The 21,159-nt window shown below is 42.0% G+C and overlaps 1 protein-coding gene across 2 annotated transcripts in view; it reads right to left on the bottom strand.

Moving 5' to 3' along the window:
• Nucleotides 1-21,159, bottom strand: part of DLG3 (discs large MAGUK scaffold protein 3) — a 150,290-nt gene that overhangs the window by 94,106 nt on the left and 35,025 nt on the right. The gene's annotated exons all lie outside the window — the stretch shown is intronic.

The following is a 21,159-nucleotide window of genomic DNA, read 5'->3' as shown; positions in this document are numbered from 1 at the left end:
CCCACAACTCTGACACTCCTGGCCCTGTCCATAACCTCTTCAACTTAGTTCCTGTGAAGCATTATCCCAGCAGGAATGGCCCTGCTCAGCCAATGACTGGTCAGAGCAGTGTCCTGCCTACCCTGATCAGGGTGAGCTAGGCTACTTCACTATACCAGCAGGTTAGTATGCCCAGACTTTATGTGAGCTAAAGTAAGGGGAATTACGACATCATTGCCTTAGGGTTCATATACACAGATAGATTATCTGACACATTATCTCCCAAAGATTTGAAGCCAAAGCAAGGAATAGATTTGAAAAGAGTAAATATCTCAGGCTTTCCTTTATGACCCAATCTTTGTTTATAGTCTGTATCTGGCTTTGGCTTCAAATCTTTGGCAGATAATCTGTCAGATAATCTTTCTGTGTAAATATACCCTTGGAATGGTCAAAGGGCAAATTTTTTGGGAGTATTGGGAGTGTGGGAGAACAGTGGGGTTAGTGTTGGTGGCCATTGCATTAACACTTGATGTGGAATGTATAATTACATGTTTATTTCCAGGTTAATGTTAAATGTAAATGCTTTTCTACTGCAGAGCAGTAAATGTGCAGAACGTGTGATAAGTTTTGATGTAAGAACTGATAGTTGTAGGCGGCTGTCCTTGCTCCTGTCTCTGATGGTATAGCAAACTGTTCTGTGTGTCCTGTGCCCCTCCTCTACATGACCTGTGCTGCATTATCCTCACAGCTCCTGACCCCTCTATACAGCTGCCCCAGAGGAGAAAGAGAAATAATATCTAACCAGTAACATTAGTGTATCGGATGAGTTTACAGTAAGTAAGTGTATAAGTGTGGGTATGTTTGTATATAGCTGTGTGTGTGTATGCATGCATGTGTATCTTTTTGTTAATGTAAATTTGAAAAATATGCCTTGGTGTTTGTTTATAAGTATAAGTATTCGTGGACAAAATGTTCAAATGTTGGCAACTATGCATTTGAAGGATTCCAGGGGGGACATATTAGGAGGCCTGGCATCAGTGTATAGAGAGGAAAATAGAAGACCTTCCTGCGTGGAGACTAGATGCTACATGTATAAGGGGTATCAATAACCCAGAAATGCTTGTTTGAAACAAGACAAAAGAAAACCCCACACTATAAACAAATATGATATACTGTTCTGTCCTGCTGAATAACAAAAGAGGGATTTACCTAACTATGTTCTGAGAGTTGGCTCCCCGCTGTGTGTCCCTGAAATGAAACAGCCTCATAAACTTACATTTTGAGTCCGACTCATCATGTGACACTGAGCCAAGAGAGGATCACGTTGGGTTGAACTTCTCCTGGCTCGTTCTCACGATCAGTCAGGGTCTAAACACTCAGACCCAAACTGATCAAAACTTTTGACATGTCTCTCTAAAATGTAAAAAGTTTTTTTTATAACAACTGTGACACTTTAGGATTTCAGTATTACCATTATAAATGGCGAAAAAAGACAATCTCTGCTCATGGCATATTCTTTTATGTATACACTCCTATACAGTCATATATCAGCAAAATTCACACTGCATAAGTCTGATCCTAAAAAATTACATAATTAATATAATGGTTATCTAGCTACATAAATTTGGATTAAAAGCAATTTGTAAAATGCTCACTCATCTCTCTTGGCCCCTCCCCCCTTTATAGGGTATAATGCACACAGCAAACCCGTCTTCGCTTTGCTCCTTTGTAATGTAGATGGCTTTGCCTTGATAATGAACAGATAAAAAGTAGTGGGGGGAGTAGGAAAACTATTCTGGTCCTTGAATAATCTTATTTGTTGGTGTATGGGGCTGTGTGAGGTGTCATTTTTGCACCATAATCTATGCAACTCACTTGCATATGTAACTTTTTTGTTACTCTTTTCTGAATGTTATAAAACAAAAAAATCTGGTTTCACAATCTATTTTTACAATTGTGAACTTTAGTCGGTTTTTGGGCTTACACCATTTGCTGTGTGAGATCGGGAATAATTTAATAGTTCATGCGATTCCACAAAGGCCCCAGGCTGCCTGAAGTATGTTCTATGCAGGGAGCCAATCTGCACTACTGAACCAACACTGAGGTATTCCAGCTTCATTTAAATACGCTGTCAGTTTTCACAGCAGTATCTAAATGGTTAATAAGCCGACACGGCCAATCTAACAGCAGTTGGAAGTGGCAAATAGCAGCCTTCTCGTGAGCCCTGTTTCTACCCTTTTAATAACGGCACCTGTCATTATTAAGAGGTTAATGTGATAAGATACTCTTTTTGTGGACACCATAGTCTTGGGACATACAGTAGCTTGGGAAACTATGAATCCGTTTGGCGTTTTACATTTTTTGTTTCATTACAACATGAGTTTGAATGCTTTTTAAATCTAAATTGTGTGTGATGCATCTGCAAAACATAGTCTAAGTTGGTGAAGTAAAAAGAGAAAAATATATTTTAAAAAAATTAGGAGAAAATAAAAAATGTCATGTGCATATATATTCACCCCTTTTGCCATGAAGCCCTTAAAATGTTCTGGTGCAACCAGTTTCTTTCAGAAGTCGCTTGCTGGCTAAGTTCACACAACATCAAAAATAGAGAAAAAACATCCGTTATTGCAGTGATTTAACTGACTGCAATGGCAATGCATTGGAGTCAATGGAAAGACGGATGTCCAATGTATTGAATAATGGACATTTTTACCACGGACATCAAAATGATGAACATGATCATTATTTTCGGTTGTCTTTTGCAAACAGCTGTTTTTTATTAGTTGTTCACACAGTTTTTCTTTTGTCACCATTCTTTCTCCATATTTACTATTAAATTCAATGGACTTTTAAATTAAGCAACACCCAAAGGCACATTATTCCACATAAACTAGAATAATGTACCAACACCAGTCATTGCAGTAAGGGGAGGTGAGGCTACTAATGACGTCCATTATTTTAGTCTCAAAATGACGGATGTAATTTTAAACAGAGCTAAAAAAAAGTGTTGCGTGAACATAGCCACTTAGTAAAATAAAGTCTACCTGTGTGCAATCTAAGTGTTGCATGGTTAGTCAATACATATATACACCCTTATATAAGACCTGAAACTGCAACACAATTAAGCAATAGGCACTGATAACCCAACAACACATCGAAGACCAAAGAGATCTTGAAACAAGTCAGGGACAAAGTTGTGGAGAAGTACAAGTCAGGGTTGGGTTATAAAAAAAAATCCAGATCTCTGATAAGAAGGCTCATTTTGAGTTTGCCAAAAGGTTTGTGACTCCGCAAATGTATGGGGGAAAGTGCCTTGGTCACCAAGGAATATGCTATATCCGAACCAAATCCAACACATGTTATAACCTAAGAACACCTTTTTCAGCAGAACGGACTGTGAAACTGATCCAAGTTGAGGGGAAGAGAGATGGTGCAAAATATAGGAATATTCTTGAGATAAACCTGTTTCACTCTGTCAGTGATTCAAGACTGGGACGGAGGTTCACCTTCCAGCAGGACAATGACCTAAGGCATAACCTTCAGTGGTTTAAGGGGAACCATGTAAATGTATTGAAATGGCCTAGTCACAGCGCAGACCTTAATTCACTTGAGAATCTATGGTCAGACTTGAAGATGGCTGTTCACCAATGGAAACCATTTAATTTGAAGCAGCTGAAGCTGTTTTGTCTTGAGGAATGGGCAAAGATCCCTGTGGCAAAATGTGGCAAGAGACTTATGGTCCTTTTCCATGGACCGATCAGCCAGAAGTGTTGCTATAAATGCTCCTTCGGCCAAGGTTCACCCCATGTAAAAGTGACAGCTGAGGAGCGGGAGAAAAAAAAACATGATCCTCGCTCATTGCATCTTTAGAGCAGGATTTAAACTTTATCATTATCAGTCGCACATCTCCCTGTGTAAACAGAAGATATGCGGCCGATATCAAAGGGAAACTGACAGCACAGATATGCACATTGGGCTGTGTAAAAGGACCCTAATCCAAAACAACTTGCAGCTGTAATTGCTACAAAGGTGGCTTTACAAAGAACTGACTTTTAGGGTACAAACCTACACACCGTATACACAGCAGATACGCAACAAATACGCAGCAAATACGCAGCACATTTGTTGGTACAGATTTGATGCTGTGTTTAGTTATTTAGATCTAATCTGCTGCGTATTTGCTGCGTGTTTGCTGCGTATTTGCTGCGTATCGCAGCAGTAAATACGCTGCATATACGATGTGTGGGTTTATACCCTAAAGGGGTTATCCAGCGCTACAAAAACATGGCCACTTTTCCTCTACTGTTGTCTCCAGTTCAGGTGCGGTATGCAATTAAGCTCCATTTTCTTCAATGGAACTTAGTTTCAAAACCCCACCCAGACTGGAGACAACAGTAGGGGGAAGTGGCCATGTTTTTGTAGCGCTGGATAACCCCTTTAAGGGGCTGAATAATTATGCACACATGTTCTTATGTCCAATTTCTTGTTTTCTTCACATTAAAAACAAAACAAAGTGGGAGATTTATTAAACATGGTGTAAAGTGAAACTGGCCCAGTTGCTCCTAGCAACCAATCAGCTTCCACTTTTCATTCCTCACAGACTCTTTGGAAAATGAAAGGTGGAATCTGATTGGTTGCAAGGGGCAACTGAGCCAGTTTTACTTTACACCATGTTTGATAAATCTCCCCCAAAATGTTCAAAGTTGTAGGCATGTTCTTTACATGATGCAAACCCTGAAAATCTGTTGTAATTCCAGGATGTGAGGTAGAAAAACACCGAAAATGCCAATACTTTTGCAAGACACTGTATTTCCACAGGATCTGATAATGTCTCAAAGTGTCCTACATGGTATCTACCATTGGCTGCAGTTGCCCTCAAAATGGAGACCCCAATGGAGGAGTGAACAGAAATGTAACAGTATCATGGCTGCCCCTCTTACACTGTAGGTTGTTTTGACATGGTGGGACTTCTGGTTTCACAACAGTTTTGAACTTTTACCCACAAGTTGTAGAATACTTGTACAAAATTTCAAGTTATAGGTAGTAGATCCCTTGATCCAGGCATTTATTCTGGTTGCCATATTTGGAGTCGGCACAAAAAAATCTTCCCCCTGCTATGGGGCAATTGCCATCTGCCTCATAAGGGTTTTTGCCTTCCTCTGGAGGTTGAACTTTATTGACTCTTGTCTGTTTTAAACCTTATCAACTATGATACCATGACAACTGATTTTCATTTCTTTATTGGGTTTATGTCTTGCCGTTAGCAGTGAGTTTTGTGTGTGTTTATGTGTGTTCAATGTTTACACAAAGTAAGTTTTGAATTAATCACGGCCATTGTTGCCAATTCGCAACAACGCCCGTGATTAATTCAAAACTTTTGTGCACTGTAAGTTAAGGGAATCCTGGCGAGAATCTTTACACATAGGAGGAGATGTGTTAAGGCAAAAACGCAAAGAAAAGACCAAAACAGGACAACAAAGAGTTAATCTACAAATCCCTCACGGGATATCTCTACTGACCATCACCAGTGACCTGTCTGAGCTCAGATTACAGCTGTCACCCAGCTCCGTGCCTGTAATCCTCTGTTATCTGCTTTCTGCTGCCGGCTAACTCCCTCCTTCCTCCTCCCCCCTCCCCTCTCCCTAGAGCAGACAGGGTACGTCTCCTGCAACAAGTCACAATTTTCAGATTTTTCAGAGTGGATGAAAAAGAGGAAGGAGGGGGGGACCTGGGAAAAGGCTTTTTACATGCAGATAATGGCAGATTTGGCTAATAAACCCAATTACAAAGTTTCTTAAAATCGCCTGGACTATTGATTTCTGCAAAAAAAAAAAAAATACGACAGTGACTCTTTAATTAAGTTACACAGTTTTAGCTTTGGCTGCCCAGACATGATGGGAATTTTAGTTTTGTAACAGCTGGAGGGCCTGAGTTTGTCACATGGGCACTAAAACCAACAGTTTATATCAATGAAGAAACTGTGCAGAAAGCATTTAGATTCAAAGAAAACTTGAAGAAAAGTAAAAATTGTTATAAAGATAAAAAAATTCTTGTATTCCTCAGTACGAAGTCTGAGGCACAATGCAAACTCAGAGATCTTTTTGTGTACAATATGACGGATGTGTAATGCGGCCATGTAAATGAGTCTTTTATGCATAATAAGTGTACTATGCTTGGTATAAATAATTTGTCAGACAGCTCGATGCATGGCACTTGGTAATATGTGGAAGCAATTAATTTACCTTTCAGTTTTTATTAAAGGTTTTTGATGGGAAAACAAAAGATATGTAAGACAAAGACCAAATGACAAACAGTGTTTAACTATTATACATCAGTCATAAAAGACAGATTCATTTAAAAAAAAAAAGATATTCCAGCAGCAAGATTATTGCCACAAAGTGCTAATGCTCTTCAAAGAGCCAAAAGTGTTGCTGCCCCAAAATGAAGCTGCCCCTATGCAAATCAGGCAGGAAGCAGATAATGTATTCAGTTATTTGGATCCAAGATCCAATTTACTATAAATTGCTGTAGACTGTAAGAATGTTTTTTATTCTAGTGGCCAAAAAATAGAACTTTCTTGGATGTGGAAAACATGTCAAACTGGCTACCTGGCTTCTGGGATTTGTCCAGCACTGCTCCCTAAGGGCCAGTTCACACGGAGCAAAATCGGCTTTTGCTCCGTGTAAACTGGCCCTAAGGGTTCTTTTACACACATAGGCTATGTTTACACAACGTATTTTTCGTATTTCTACGGCCGTTTTGCTGATTGCAACAACAGCCGTGGTTAATACGAGAAAATATGTTGGCCGGGTGTCTATGGGATCCTGGCTGGAGCGTATACACATAGTATACGCACAGGCCGGGACCCCTAGTGGTGCCGCAAACAACTGACATATCAGTTTTCTGCGGACGCTATTCAGTGAATAGTGGCCGCAGAAAACAATGTCAGTGCACACTATGGAGCAAGCGGCTCCGGCCACAAGCTTCATAGCGTGCAGTGGGGAGTTCTGATGCGGGCGCGCACCGGTGCGCCTGCATCAGAACTCTGCAGGTTAAAAGATCATCCAGCACTGCTGTAGCGGCCGGGATGATCTTTACAGAGACCGGCTAGAAAAAAGAAAAGTTCAAAAAAGATCATTCACACATAAAGTTAAAAATGTCAGAAAAAGGCCCATCATCTTTCAAAAAAGTATTTGTAGAGCTAGGTTGAGCCTCTTGCACAACTTAAGAGGCTACCTAAGTAGGTTATCCAGCTTTATAAAATTGATGGCCTACACTCCCCATTCACTTCAAAGGAACAAAGCTGTAGTACCTTGCACTGCTGTTACTAAAAGTATAGTAAAGCAGGTATGGGCACTGGTAAACACAAAAGAGAATGCACTGCCTGTATTGGTGCTGTGTCACTGCTGATCAGCTGGGGGTTGATGGCTTACCCTGAGAATAGGCCAACGATGTTATAAGGTTGGATATAACCTTTAAAGGGGTTATCCAGCGCTACAAAAACATGGCCCCTTTCTTTCAGAGACAGACCCACTCTTGTCTCCAGCTTGGGCAGGGTTTTGCTGCTCAGTTCCATTGAAGTGAATAGAGCTTAATTGCACCTGAACTGGAGACAAGAAAGTGACCATGTTTTTGTAGCACTTGATAACCCCTTTAGGGCTATGTTCACATTACCTGAACATCCGGCTGTTCCGTGACCCCGGCCGGGTCACGGAACGGCCGTTCCCAGCCCGGATCATCACGGCCGGTACAAGTACCGGCCGGATGATCTATCCGCCCGGGAAGCTCTGATGCAGGCGCATCAGCACGCGCCTGCATCAGATCTTCCCATAGCACACAGTGAAGCAAGCGGCCGGAGCCGCTCGCTTCACTGTGTGAACTGACAGGTCCCTCTGCGGCCGGAACTCACTGAGTTCCGGCCGCAAATAATGGACCTGTCAGTTTTTTGCGGCGCCTCATGGGATCCGGCCGGAACGTATACGATGTGTGTACGCTCCATCCGGATCCCATTGAAACTGAGGCTGTGTCCACATCGCAAATCTACGGCCGTGGTTCTGCGGCGAGAACTACGGCCGTAGATTTACGTAGTGTGAACATAGCCTGATACAGAATACAACCAGCAGTTTCTAATGTAATGTACTCTTCTATCTTACACATTTTTTCAAAGTTTAAAAGATGCCTGTTAAATCCTGATTATGTTACAGGGATGATGGCTGTTTATTTTTCTGTGGCTGTCAGCGGCCCCAGTTCTCTGCACTCTCTGTGTCTGTGTACAGTATGTTCCCAGCAAGTGCTTGCCCACACTACCCATAAGGGGACTTCCTTTTGCTTAGCTCCTAGATCCAGCGCAGACCCTTGAGCCAAGCAGCTGCAATCTCCCCTCTACTGCCCTCTTCACTGGCTACAGTGACATTGTCAGAGAGGAGTGCAGAATGACAGCAGAGAAATTGACAGTGCTGTGCTGCAGGGCCTGCACTGTCAGTGTTCTCTACGTGCACTACTTCACAGAAACAAGGGCAGGATCACAGCTGAGAGATCGATAGTGGTGTGCTTGGGGGTGCGAGCCATCAGTCTATGTGTGCTTAGCTCTTGCTATGTGAGGAACAGCCAGGTGTGTGCACAGAACAGAGCAAGTCATCATGTCACTTTCTGCATTCCATCTCAGCACGTTCCTAAGGGCGGAACTGCAGTAGCGATGGACAGTGGGCTACAATTAGCCCAAAAGGGAGACCCCTGGTGGACATATGTATAGGAACATTTTTCATACACAAAAAATATTATAAATTGGTTAATGAAAATAAATTAGGAAAAGTCACAATCCCTGTTGATTTTTGAAAAGTGCCCTGAAATAACAGTGACCCATGCCAAGTAAATCTCAATTCATCATAAAATTTAGATTCTTGCTTTATAATTACATGATTCTCCCCTGAAAACTATAATTTGTGTGTTCTTCTCTCTCTGGCCTTTGTCTATATGTACAGTAGATATGCCAGTCTATAGCTTTTTATGATTCTAATTTAAATGTTGTTTTCTGTGCCACCATGTATACCCTTTAATGTCTGTATGCTAATTGTACAATGTCCTGTACAGCTGACCATATGGTAGATTTAATCCATCAATGAATAGACATAAATCAGGTCCTACATCCCCCACCCTGCTCTTGGTTCTAGCCTCAGGCTCTTGTATAAACTGCATTTTTCTGCTTCACTTAGTCAATCTCCCATGACTAGACAATCAATAGTCAGATATTGAGCTCTGCTCTGGGTGTGGAATCCCTAGGGTAAACTTCCCATAAAACAGAGAGCCTTCATTATATGACCTCATGCCCAACCCAATACTATCATTATGATTAATAAATGACCCTGCAGCCACTTGGAAAGTACCATAAAATCTCACACTATAACAAAAAGGAAAGTACAAATATATGGCAACAATATAGGCACCGTGGCCTGAATGACACTAACTCCTCTGCTTGAATATTCCCACACACAAAAGTAAATAGCTACCCAACCTTTTAAATATAAGGACTCTGCTTAACATGTTAACAGTATTAAGATGTAGGACTACGTGACTTTTCTGATTTCCAATAACTTTTCTGTGCATCCATATAGACATAGTTTGTATGTATGGTTAGCTAAGTAGTAGTTAGAGGTAGATATACAAAATTGCAGTTGCTATATTTCGGCTTTTAAAGTGAATGGACATAGAGGTTTTGTATGACTGATGTATCCTACATAGATGATCATAATGGTTACTTTATCTCTCTTACCCTAAATATCAGTACAGGGGGTAATATCTGCATTAGAAGAACCCAGGGCACTGCAAATTTTCCAAGGACTTACATCACTGAGCAAAAGTTTTAGGCAAGTGTGGGAAAAATGCTGCAAAGTGAGAATGCTTTCAGAAACAGAAGTGTTAATAGTTTATTTTTTATCAATTAACATAATGCAAAGGGAATGAATTGACGAGAAACATAAATCAGATCAGTATTTGTTGTGATCACTCTTGTACTTCAGAACAGCATCAATCCTTGTCGGTAACTTAAGGTCCTAATACACAGTAAGATTGTCTGCCAAATGGTGGGACATGGGAGGTCGGTGCGTCGAATTCAGCTTTGTCACAGTGTAAGAAGGAACTCGGCAGGATAGTTGTACCAAACATTTTGAAGAACTATGCCCAGATCTTCTCTAGAAGTCGCTGCCCAGATTCTTTTGTCTGTTCAGACAGACTGGGTGATGTGATCAAGGATCTATGGAGGTTATATGGCTATATCATTCAGGACTTCTTTATGATGAAGATTGTTCCTAATGATATTGGACTCTGCTTAACATGTTAATAGTATTAGGCTATATTCACACTACGTAAGAGACCGGCTGGTCCGTGACCCCGGCCGGGTCACAGAACGGCCGGTCTCTGGCCGGATCATCTCGGCCGGTACTTAACGGACGGATGATCTTTAGGCCGCGGAGCTCTGATGCGGGCGCATCAGCGCACGCCTGCATCAGAGCTTTTCACAGCACACAGTGAAGCGGCTGGAGCCGCTCGCTTCACTGTTTGAACTGACAGGTCTTTCTGCGGCCGGAATTCACTGAATTCCGGCCGCAGAAAACTGACCTGTCAGTTATTTGCGGCGCCCGCATAGATCCCGGCCGGAGCGTATACGATGTGTGTACGCTCCGGCCGGGATCCCATTGAAAGTAAGGTTATGTTCCACCCCGTTTTACGTAGTGTGAACATAGCCTAAAGTTGTAGGACTGTTCTGCTGCAGAATAAATATTTGAAGATGGATAGAAGGCGTCTTACTTTGTGGCATAATTTCCACACATGCCTAAAACTTTTGCACAGTACTATATGGCATAAATTGTCGAAAACCCATATAAGAAACCATTCACAGTGAATCAGCAGCTTACTTCCCTGTACTGTTTGACACACTAAAGCTTCTCTGCATCTTGTCTGAAAAACACTGTGCAGCCTGTAGCCACAAATTTATTACCAGAGCTGCTATTTTGCCTTCATTTTATGAAGTCATGTTAGAAGCAAGTGCTTTACAATAAATATACATGGAGTTGAAATTTTATCAAAGACCACATTGTCCTTTCAGTAAGCCAGTTTACCAAAGTGTATCCCAGCTAGAGTCATTCATATTAGTGTTAAAGTGTTCGCATGTTTATGAATCTACAATAATATTCCTTTTACACAATTTATTGCAGAAATGTCTGAACTGTCCCAGTCATCTGAAAGATGCTTGTGGGAAACCATACACTTTCTGCAGAATGGAATCTGCCACATGAACATTTACCCTATAGCAATAAAACTATTGGAAAGCCTCCTCCTCCACTACAAACACACCCCAACCTAGAATGATGACCATTCTCCACAACCTAATAAATAGGTTAACAAATCAGAATCTTCCTAACAAAATATATGTTATTGAAATGAGTCTATTGGTACATGGTACAGTGTATCTAATAATGGACCAGAGATTACATTATTGTACAAGGATAATATCACACTACTGCACCATTTATAATGCAAAGCCAGATGAGAGTAGTATTAAACAACCTGCATTGATGGCACAGCACAGTGGAAGCAGACTCTATCTGGAAATTACTGTTTAAGTACAAAAGTTTGTAATAAGGACCAAACCTAGATTGCGGCTCCTGTTATGTATACAAAATGTCAGTGTACACAAAGAAACTATATGACATGTGTATTAAGTTTTACAAAAAATATAATATAAATAAAGTCTAAAAAAGTAGCTGTTATATTCAATCAATTGTTAAAAATCCAATTTTTGCCTATGATTGATAAATCTGAGCCAGTGTATGCTGATGATGATGTATGCTGATGACTTTTCAGTATGTTGTGTCGTCAACCCAGGTTCTTTCATCTACAACTTTCATCATTATCCAGCAGAATGGCATTCACATCCGCCCCCTGGAAGGCTGCGCCACTGTATCGATATATGTCTTCATAAGCTGTTGTGTCTGGTACAGAACAAATTAAGGGTTCATAGACTGTGTTGCCATATTCTCACAATCATACCGTCCAATTGGGAGTTTTTTCTTTCTTTTTTTGTTTTTTTGCATGCAAAGTCACAATGGAAATGCAGGCTGCATTAGGAAATCAAATCATGGGGAATTAGGAATCTTGATGGCAGACCATTCATTAGAGCCTTTACATTATTATTTAATGGTGCGTTCACACCTACAGGATCTGCAGCTGATTTTCTGCAGCAGATTTCATTTAAATAACTGAACACAGCATCAAATCTGCTGCAGATCTGCTGCAGATCCTGTAGGTGTGAATGCACCCTAAAGGAGTTTTCCGACTAAAACTTGCTTGTCCTCAATCCACAAGATATAGGACAAGTAAGAGATTGTGGGGGTCCAACCTCAATGCCCCTCCATGATCGCCCCCCCGGCTCCTTTGTTTTGAATAGAGCCGTGGCGCATGACCCGCAGCTCTATTCATCCTCTATGGGTGCACTGGAGCGAGCCAAGTACAGCACTTGGCTAAAGCCCCTATTCAATGGGCCAACAGTGAGGAGCAAATGAGCGCTGTCAGTGCTCGTTTGCTCCTCGTTCCCCGCTCGCTGCCACCGCTATTAAAAGCAGCGGCAGCAAGCAGGTGGGTGCAGGAGGGGCCTCGGGAGCTGCGGGGGGGGGGGGGGGAAGTTGCTCAGGTGATTGCTAGATCGTCCGGGCAGCCCATAGAGGATAGTGGCGGTCTGCTGTAGCCGCTCTTATTCTACGGAGCGACGGCAGCAGATCGCTGCTATCACAGTTGTTTGGTTTTTAACATGGTTGGAAGACAAACGATTGCAACGATCAGCCGACATGAACGATGTCGGCTGATCGTTGCCTTCTATTCCACGGGACAATTATCGACTGTAACGGCCGATAATCGTTCGGTGGTATAGGGCCTTTAGTCCTCTGTCATTTTTGCTGCATGCTATTAGCTGAATGGCTTCTCCAGCAGGATCACATAGTCTCAGTTATGATCAAATCAAGCAGAAGGCAAAACATTGAGGTATTCCATTAAAATATACTAATCACTTTTGATACTTCATAGAGAGAAGAAAGTTTGTGTCATACTCTGACCGATCCCAAGATGGGAAACATTTGTGCTAAACGCATACTTTCCTGGCTCTGTGTCACATGACCTGGACAGACTTTCAAGGCAACTCTATGGGGCAGTCCAGGTCTTGTAAACAGAAAGCTGGGAGAGAATCACATTTATTTTTTAGCGTTTAGAAATTAAGGACAGTATAAAAACAAAAAACTATGAGTAAAAGGGATCTTAAGGGTAAACTTTATTTGCCAGAAGCTTTTCCTGGACATATGCTGGACCAGGTCAATTCTTTGCATCGACCCTATTGGATCAGAATGGGGCTTGCACATAGTATCGAAAGGGGTCAGACTGTGATTTTTCATCACGTCCGACCCCTATCTAATGTCAGGAAAGACCTATATACTTCATACTGATGGTGTTGGGGATCTTTACACAGTTGGAAAGTGAAGGATATGAGGATGTCAAAGGCTGTATATGCCTGTATCTGGCCTGTAGCCACAGAAATTCCATCATGCCCCTATCTCCACCAGCATTATCTGTTAGTAGAGTTTTAGGAGACCCCATACTGATGGCCCAACAAACACCAGCACCAATATAAGTATAAAGTGTATAGCGAAATGTTGATAAAAAAAATTTCCCTAGATGGGGAGAAATTACTATACAATTGCTACTGATTTAAAAAAAATAAAAAAAATAATAATAATAATAAAAAAATAATAATAATAATAATAAAAAAAAAATATATATATATATATATATATATATATATATATATATATATAAATCGGAAGAATACCGCAGCACTCGTAGGGTAGAATTCAACACAACAGGGGAGATTTATCAAACATGGTGTAAAGTGAAACTGACCCAGTTGCCCCTAGCAACCAATCAGATTCCACCTTTCATTTTCCAAAGAGTCTGTAAGAAATGAAAGATGGAATCTGATTAGTTGCTAGGAGCAACTGAGCCAGTGTCACTTTACACCATGTTTGATAAATCTCCCCCAACGTGTTTATTTCCTATATATATATATATATATATATATATATATATATATATATATATATATATATATATAAGAAAAGGTAAATTTAAAAAAATTCTATTGACTATTTTTGTAGGAAAATTATTGTGTAAAAATAATTATTTTCTTTTTTTAACCTTTTATATATCATAATAATACACGATTCGGTGGGAGCAGAAACACTGCATAGGATGGCTGGAGGGGTGGGACAGCTTTCTTGTGACCTTCACCAGTTTTTAGTGCCAGTGTAGTGTGGCTCAATCATTAGCGCACATCTGCTGCTGTCCAGTATGAACAAGGGAAAGCTGAAACATGTCTCCAAGGTAATAGAAAGTTATCAATGAAACTATAAAACTCCTCCCCTCCCTCTTTACATCCCATTAGGATGATTTCACGGGCGTAAGATTTTTTTTTTTTAATGCAGATCTGTCATAAATGCCCAGCAAAACCCGCATTGATAACATGTGTATTTTGTTGCAGATTCACTATAGACCTCATCACTATACACAGAAAGTGGTGAAAGAAATCAGAGATCCACAACATAATGGGCATGCTGTGGCTGCAAATCTGCTATTAAATTTCCCTTAGTTTCCGATCTATGTGGATTCAACCAAAAGAAGTTTTTTTTATACTGATTGACACCAGCAGCTACATCAAAAGTATCTATTTTTTTACTTACTAAGGTGCCGTTACCCCCAACACTGTTGCCGTAGGCACAGGACCACAAGAACCTAATGGCAGCCATGCTCCCCTGTACCAAAGTCTGTGAGGGTTCCCAGGGGTGAGTAATTTATTTAAAATCTTTTGCAGTTTAGTTGTGATTCAGTAGCAGAAAACCTGAAGTGCATATGGTCTGTGTGAACATAGCCTAAGGGTAGCTTCACTACCAAAATCCCAGCAGATTTTACGCTGCGAGTTCCACAGTGAAATCTGCTATGATTTGCAGTATTGTCAGTTTGTATAGGTTTACATTATTGCAGTGGATTTTTCATTCCGCTGCAAGTATGTAAACCCTGTACCCCTTAACCCACCTCTGCCCTGAGAATACTTTACCCGTCCGTGCTCCGGCCTGCTTCTGTGGCTCCCGGCTCCCTGACGTCCTGCTTAGCAAATCAGTGGACAGCACACTGGTTGGCTGAGAGCCGGGAGCCACAGAAGTATGCCAGAGCGTGGAGGGTAAAGTATTCACCGGTCAGTGGTAGGTCAAGGGGTACAGCGAGTATGTAAAAACATACAAACTGATAGTAATGGGGATCGCAGTGGATTTTGCTGTGGAACTTGCAGCGGATTTCATTCTGGTATATGTGAACCCACCCTTAAGTAGTGTCCCCCAATTTCAGTCCTCAAGGGCCACTATCATGTTCATCATCAAGTTGTTAAGGATTTCAGCGCGGTGATATAATTATAGTCAGTGCCATAGGTATTGTTTATATGGGATATCCTCAAATCAAGACCTGTGAATGGTCTTTGAGGACTGGAGTTGGGAAACACTGGCCTAAAGGTCAGTGTAAGGTTGTGTTCACATACTGTACGTTACAGGGCTAGAGGAGCAAGGTGCAGGCGGTGGATGCTCCAGTAACGGGGAGGGGGGGGGGTTTGGTGTGTGCCAACAGAAGGGCGGGAGCTGCACAGGCAGCAAATGGCACCAAAGGGGTGTAACGTACAGGTGGCAGCCACTAGTGATACCTGATCTTGTCACTGCCGCGCAGAGCCACTGTTTGGGTGCATGCACACTACGGAATATGCACAGAAAGGCCATTGCAGATTCCGTCGCTGGCCCCTGCTTGCCGCCTGTGCTCGATCACCATCTGTGCTATAGACTCCATTCTAGGCACAGAAGGATTCCGATGTCTGTTGAAAGAATTGACATGTCAATTCTTTCGGCGAATGGTGAAATCGGCCTGGCCATAAAATGGCTGCGAGCGGGCTGCGAGCGGGTACAAGCAATGGAATCTGTGGCGGGGCATAAGGACGGATTCCGTAGTGTGCATGCACCCTTTCTCTGGGCGAGGAAGGTGCTGTTGGTGAGTGAGCTAACCATGAGACAGACCACATGTTTTGCCTCCACAGCAGTCACGTGGTCTGCCTCCATGATAGCTACGCCACTGCCTTTACTCTAATGTCTGATTTACTAGTATATATTTTTGTTAGAAATCCTATGATATATCTGTGTGTATTTCAGAGGGGTTTCCATTGTCCATTGACTACTTTACAATATTATGAAGTCAGTGGCAATGAGAGCCGTGTACAGAGGAACAAACATGGCACAGGTAGAAAGTTAAATGTGGAACATATGAGGGCCTTTCTTAACACACAGGTGCTAAGGACTAAGGCACCTGCTCTGTTCTGCTGGCCGGACTGTACAGACAATGGTAGGGTCAGGGGGATTTGGAGGGGGGGTTTAAACATGGGCACTACACATTTGCTACTTACTTCTAAGACTTGAAAAGAAATTAAAGGGGTTATTCAACGCTACAATAACATGGCCACTTTCCCCCTACTGTTGTCTCCAGTTTGGGTGGGGTTTTGAAACTCAGTTCCATTGAAGTAAATGGAGCTTAAAGGACAACTCCGGCGGGACCCCGCCAAAAAAAAAAAAACACAGACACACACAGACACCATACTCACCATCCCTCCGGTGACGATCGCCACTCCATTCGCCCGCCGTCCGCCTCACCGTCACCTGCCTCCGCCGTCCAGCGATGTCTCTTGCTTGCGGGTCCATGAGAGAGAAAAGGCTGCCAGTGCGCTTGCGCATCGGCAGCCTTTTCATTGGCTGGAGCGCATCACATGGCTTCCAGCAAGCTCAGCCAATCAGGGCTGAGCAAGCTGGAAGCCATGTGATGCGCTCCAGCCAATCAAAAGGCTGCTGGTGCGCATGTGCACCAGCAGCCTTTTCTCTCCCATTTACTCTCAATGAAGACGCCGAAGAGGAAGAAGACCCGGACCGCCCCCCAGCTCTGACGTCACCCGACACCAGAGAAGAGGACCGTGACGACCGTAATAGGTAATGTATACATTCTTTAACTTCCGGGGTGGGGGGTCGGAGGTCGGAAAGTGGGGGAAGGGGGCCAGACCGGGTATTTAACCACATTACAAAGTTATATAACTTTGTAATGTGTGTTAAATAAGCCAAAAAAATTTTTCGCCGGAGTTGTCCTTTAATTGCAAACCACACCTGTACTGGAGACAATAGTAGGGGGAAAAGTGTCCATGTTTTTGTAGTGCTGGATAACCCCTTTAATATAAGTAAGAGAATAGCCATTTATAGTGCAACAACTGCCACACATATACCGTCATACATCGTGGAATGCCGCACAATTACCTGCAGATGTATCATACCACACATATACCATCATATGTCATGAAATGACTCAGGCTTTGTTCACATTTAGTCTTTGAACACATCAGAGATATACTTTGGGAGTATTCTGATGTTTCTGAAGGGCCCCATGCACCAACATATGACAAGAGTGCCTATTTGGCATATGCTGGGTTTATTAGAATTTTCTATGCAGTAAAAATATGTTGTAGTTGTTTTTTATTTACAGTAGGAGCCTGAAGGTGGTCTATCCCTCTGTATGGATATGTGGGATACATCACAGTCCTCAGCTGGAGGTATATGATGGAAGATTCTCCTAATATTTACCCCCCAGCACAGGCTGAAGATGAGAAGCGGCTAAAGCCTGATTCCCCTCTACAGTATCTGTCCTGGTGTGATAGGTCTAGACTGCCATGTCATAGAGGCAGGAGCCGTCCACCACCATTTATAGAGATACTCCACCAGCTTTCATGTTGGTGACTAAATCACGGCATAAAAGAGAGTGAGGGATATGGGAAGAAAGGAAGAGAAGTAAAAGGAAAAAGGAAGCGAGGGAGTGAGAAAGCCACGGTGGTGGGGTGGGAGTGTGCAGATTCTGGTACATGGTGATCTGTGCAGGAGGAGGAGGTTTCCATGGTAACTGAATTCCTACTCTTTCCTCCCTCCCCAAGATAATTAACTCTTACACTGCCAGTAACCTGCCTCAGGGGAGTCACCAGCTGTCAGGCAACTTACAAGCATACAGGGCCACTAAGCATATGCACATAGTACGTGTGTGGAGCTGTATGTATGTATATATATATATATATATATATATATTTGTGCGTGAGTATAGTGCACTGTGTGTATGTATATATATATATATCTATACACATATATATATGTGTGTGTGTGTGTGTATATAAATGTGCGCGCTATATATTTTATGATATTTTTCTATTTACAGTTACAACAATAATTTTTGTGACAATGCTGTGCAGCCGCAAAAGCATCCAAAATTCAGTATTCATACATGTCAACCTAAAAATGCTTAAATGTATACCCCGTAGTCAGGATAAATGCATTTTTTGTGCCCTATACTGCAAACATATCACTATACTCACAATCGCTTTATATTCTGTCAAATGCAAAAAAGTATAAAATGTTTAGATGATAAAAAAATATAAGCATAGCTGTTGCCTAGATGTGATGAAAAGACACAGCACACACAGATCTCTTTTCTCCCACTAGTATTTCTTCTATACAGCCTCCATTTTACAGCAGTCAGATTACTCCGTCCATTTTCTGAACAGACTGAGACTGTAATGCAGGGAAACATAAACTCCCCCAACCTTGGGCACTTATATGAATGACTAGATAGATAGATATATAGATAGATAGATATAGATAGATTTAGTATCGTCACAAGGCATACAGAGTATAAGGTATATACAAGAATTGATGGTACTATAGATTAGAATTTCTATTGGGAGCTTCAGTACCAATAAAGAATATTGATGGAGGTCAAAGAAACAAAGCACTTAGATGACACCAGATGAGGAGCAGATGGGATGGGGGCAGGCGCTCTGCCTGTGTAAGTCTCTGCTCTTACAGTCAAACTACCTGAAGTAAAGGGGAGCACCTGTTGAGGAGTAGTCCTCCCTGTTGTTAGTGCAGTCTGGCACATTGAACAGGCGTCTCACATATTACTGTATGTGTATGTATAGTGGTGGGGTGGGGGTCTTGGATGAAGCCGCTTTACCTTGGGGACATTTTCATTCACCATTTCTCCTATGAAACAATTTGCTTAGCCCAGATATTTTCCGTATTACAGATTATCGCTACCACCGTTAAAACCGGACACCTTGTCAGATACATTGACACATTATTTTATGCAGCAGACATACATCGTAATACAGCTTGACCTACTACACTTCTTCATACATCAAGTATTTTCACGTACATTCTCCCGCATGGTGCCATCCATATTGCTTGTAAGCACAATATGGCCCCAAGTTAGGCCTGCTCCCCAATATTTTAGTAATTGGCTTATCAATACGATAGCACTTCCACCTGCAGAGTAGACTGCTCGAAGCCCTGAGGAAATGCATATGTGCATCCACCCACACAATGTACAAGATTCACGTATGTGAAGAATACATCTCTACGTGTGCCATTTTGAATGCAAAAAAAAAATAATCCAGAACAAAATAACTGTAATAAAAACATGGATTAGTAGATCTCACTCTTTACAGCCATATTTTATAGAAACAGCACCATTACATACACCCACACCCAGGCATCATAGCCGCACCATACATGTTATATAATGTGACATGGCAGATTGCATGGCATGCATTACAGTGTATGGATAGCTTGTATGTTCTTAGACCAGTAACATTTTATCTCTGTTTAAAAAACAGAAAGTGTGTGTGTGTGTGTGTGTATATATATATATATATATATATATATATATATATATATACGGTGGGTAAAGTACTGGTCTATTCAGATTTATTAGTGGCCAAACATGATTATGAGGAGCCATTTGATACCTAGTCTGTATTACTGTAAAAACAATACAATCTATAAAACTGAACATCATAATATCGTATTACCTGTAAACAGCAACATGTGAATATGAAACAAAACCAATATCAGGGATCACTTATTTGTGATCAATAGGTGTATATAGGCCTAAAATAGCTGTAAGAGAGGTAAAGGCAACATACAGATAGATCATACTCACCTGTTCATACCAGTCTCGATTGGTGCAAGTACACTCTGGCCACCAGTTGGGACTGTTGCCATTCATTTTTGGGGTGGCACTTTTGGGGGGCCCTTTCAAGGTTGGGGTGAGGTTTTCACGTGTGGCTGGAACAAGCTTTGCTTTTCCACGAGCTGTCGGGGTGACAGCAGGTTGTGACGGGAGGGTCTGAGAGCTGTAACCTCCATAGCCACCCCCATACTGCTCATGCTGCCACTCTCCATATGTTGGGGGTTCCATCCTGCGCAGAGCAGACATGCGAGATGCCTCGTAACACTCAGGGCACTTGCAGCAATGATGATGTTTGTGCATCATAGGATCCGGCTCCAAAATGAATAAGCCTAATCACAGATCAACCCAGCACCCACTCTACACCCCCGAAATAAGGCTGGATGAATATGGCAGCAGCTCAGATTTTTCTCACAGGGCCACGTCTCCAGGCAATGACTACACTATATTCCAGTGAAAAAATTGTTTGAAAATCTAGGCAGTGCTCAATATTTACCCTGGATTGGACACAAAATGCCCCAAAGACATCAAAACAGTAGCAAAATGAAAAATAGAATGGCAGATGGCATGTGATCAGTGGGTGGATGGGGCAAAGGCAGAAAATTGTGATAAAAAAGACTCCAATGAATGCAATCACCTAGAAAAAGGTGTAAAAACTGCCCTTATTATTAGCATTAAAAATATAGATTTCCTGAGCATAGATCCTGCAGGTCTTTCCTCCTCCTCCTCCTTCTTGATGTGGGGGGTCTGCTATGAGGAGGGGGTTAAATAAAATGCAGTCGCCTGTGCTCCCACCAAGATCCCTCAATGTAAAGATGGCGTCCTTCTTTCTTGCCCTTTTTTTTCTCTCTCAGCAGTGAGCGATGGAGTAATGGGCTACTTGTTGTTTCAGGCCCAGTGTCGGGTGTGGGTGCCTACGGCTGGGTGCTGGCTGCTCCTGGACACTGTGCAGAGGAGGCTGTACTGCTGGTCCCTGATGGAGCTGCTGCTTCTCTGCCTCTGGAT

Source organism: Dendropsophus ebraccatus, chromosome 10, assembly GCF_027789765.1.
Source record: "Dendropsophus ebraccatus isolate aDenEbr1 chromosome 10, aDenEbr1.pat, whole genome shotgun sequence".
Lineage (NCBI taxonomy): Eukaryota > Metazoa > Chordata > Amphibia > Anura > Hylidae > Dendropsophus > Dendropsophus ebraccatus.
This window is presented reverse-complemented; position numbering and strand designations above follow the sequence as displayed.